Below are 2,525 nucleotides of genomic sequence, written 5' to 3'. Positions count from 1 at the left end.
CGGAAATGGAGGGCGGAAGGTGTGATCTGTGGGACTGTCTGGGCCTGTTACCCATCCTGCTATCGATTTCTTATTAATTAATCTTGATGATTCTTATTAATTAATCACATTTTCAGGAAATTCAGATGAGGCAAGAAAATTTTATTGGCCTGGGTAAGCCTGAAAGCATTCCAAATTAGGCTTAGACTGTGCAAAGGGCTTAGCTAAGTTATCGAGCTTAAAGCCCATCAATTAAACAAACATTATTTGAACAGTTACTGCATGCCATGCACTGTGTTGGGCTTAGTAATAAAAAAGAAAAGAAAAGAAAAGATAAGGTGCTCATTCTAGTATAAATTAAAAGGTCCAAGGGAATTTAATCTGGAAGAAAACATATGCCAATTTTCAAACTATGAGAGCGTTTTTTTTTTTTTCCTTTCCATTGAAACAGTCCTAGTTCATTCCCAGAAAACATATGCCAATTTTCAAACTATGACAGCGTTTTTTTTTCTCTTTCCATTGAAACAGTCCTAGTTCATTCCCAGAAGGGCACAAAATGAATGAATAAATAAAGACAAAAGCCAAGATGTATGCCCTCAAGTTCCAAAGATGTTACCAGAAGCTGAAATCATTAGTTTGGTCATTCAGCAAGCTAACTGAGTCTCTGTTATATAGCAAGCACTGGAGATACCATGTTGAAAAAGAACTTTGTTCCTTCCTCTTAGAACTTACATTTTAATGGAAATAGACAAAACACATCTTCTTAACGGATGGTGACCTATAACCATTAATGTTGAAAGTGGAAGAGACTTACTTCCAAAAGATTAAAAGGAGTTGTTCTTTTCTCCTTCAGAAAAATACCAGATCATTTCCTAAAATCTCCAGTTCCAGGTATTACATCTTGGTTTCCCTCCCCCACTTTTTATTTTATTTTATTTTATTTTATTTTATTTTATTTTATTTGAGATGGAGTCTTACTCTGTCGCTGAGGCTGCAGTGCAGTGGTGTGATCTCTGCTCACTGCAACCTCTGCCTCCTGGATTCAGGAGATTCTCCTCTCTCAGCCTCCCAAATAGCTGGAATTACAGCTGTGTGGCACCACTCCCGGCTAATTTTTGTATTTTTGGTGGAGATGGGTTTTCACCATGTTGGCCAGGCTGGTCTCAAACTCCTGACTCCAAGTGATCCACGCATCTCGACCTTCCAAAGTGCTGAGATTACAGGTGTGAGCTACCTGGCCCCTCCCCAAATTTTAATATCAGATCTCAACATATTTGTTGAGAACTTGTTTAGATCATCACTATCAAGTAAATTTATATCAGTTCTTTAGAGCATTTGCTTCACACACAGTTCAACCATTTAACCAGAAATTAAAATATCACCCTCTTCAGCCCTCCCATGAAGAATTTCTAGGTCATAAACATGAATAATAATCAGTATCTGTATAATATCATATTTAATTGTTGCAACTTTTCTTGGAGTGTTTACATCCTCATGTCTTTGAGGGATCCCACCATAGGTGAAGAAAGTAAAGGCCACTTCTCCCCCAGTCTCTGCTTTCCTCGGTGCTCACTCATATCCTGGCATTTAGCATGGTGTGTTGAAATTAGGTTTACTTCCTGTCTCTCCAAGAGGCTCCTCTCTTAAAGGACAGAAACTAGGATTTAGTCATCATCTGTGCTTCCTGCTGGAAACCCACAGCCTTGAATAATGGCTTCCTGCCTCCTTGAGTCACTTTAATATCCCTGGTGCAGAGGACCTGGCAAGCATCAGGCTGCTCGGGAAATGTGGGAACTGGACACCCAGAACACTGCTGTGCTGGGGCTATTGGGGCCTGCTGTTAGGCAGAGAGACGTTTTGAACTGGGCTTTCTGCCCTTGTTGAGTTTTCTCTTAAGTAAAGTCCAAAGTCCAAGGGGCAGATGGCCAGATGCACTGCCCAGTAAGGCAGGAAGCCAAAGAGGCAGTGCCCAGCCCCACAAAGACTGCCCGACTCCCTGAGACGGTAGTGTGGAGTCCCAGCCCAGGCGGACCTCACACCGGAGCTTCCTGGCTTCCTTTCTTTGCTGCATGCAGGGCTTCTTGCACCCCCTGGAAAGCTAAGAGATTTTTTTCAACCCTAAAAGAGAGTACATTTCACTGCATTGGATGGATGAACATTAATGCCCTAAATTATTCATCATGTAGGTTAGGGAGGACTGGGCACTATTTGGCAGGATGTACTCCAGAATATAATCAAAGAATTTTCTGTACATATTTCACTAAAGACAAGTTATTGGGCTGGATGCGGTAGCTTACACCTATAATCCCAGCACTTTGGGAGGCTGAGGTGGGGGCGTCACTTGAGCCCAGGAGTTCTAGACAAGCCTGGGCAACATAGCAAGATCTCATCCTTACAGAAAATAATAATGGTGTGTGCGTGCAGTTCTAGCTACTTGGGTGGTTGAGGCAGGAGGATTGTTCGAGTGAGGGAAGTTGAGGCTGCAGTGACTATGATTGTACCACTGCACTCCAGCTTGGGCAACAAAATGAGACCCTGTCTCAAAA

The 2,525-nt window shown here is 42.2% G+C and overlaps 1 protein-coding gene and 1 long non-coding RNA gene across 2 annotated transcripts in view; both read left to right on the top strand.

Annotated features, from left to right (window-relative positions):
* Positions 1 to 552, top strand: LOC105550437. The gene is made up of 2 exons (XR_001007717.1): positions 1 to 372; positions 453 to 552. It is a non-coding gene; the product is annotated as an uncharacterized LOC105550437 (long non-coding RNA).
* The window catches only part of FAM129A (family with sequence similarity 129, member A), a gene marked incomplete at its 3' end in the record, with an annotated part of 46,974 nt that overhangs the window by 36,056 nt on the left and 8,393 nt on the right, over positions 1 to 2,525 (top strand). The window lies entirely within an intron of this gene.

The sequence above is a fragment of the Mandrillus leucophaeus genome, unplaced genomic scaffold (assembly GCF_000951045.1).
Source record: "Mandrillus leucophaeus isolate KB7577 unplaced genomic scaffold, Mleu.le_1.0 Scaffold484, whole genome shotgun sequence".
In the NCBI taxonomy this organism is placed as follows: domain Eukaryota; kingdom Metazoa; phylum Chordata; class Mammalia; order Primates; family Cercopithecidae; genus Mandrillus; species Mandrillus leucophaeus.
This window is presented reverse-complemented; position numbering and strand designations above follow the sequence as displayed.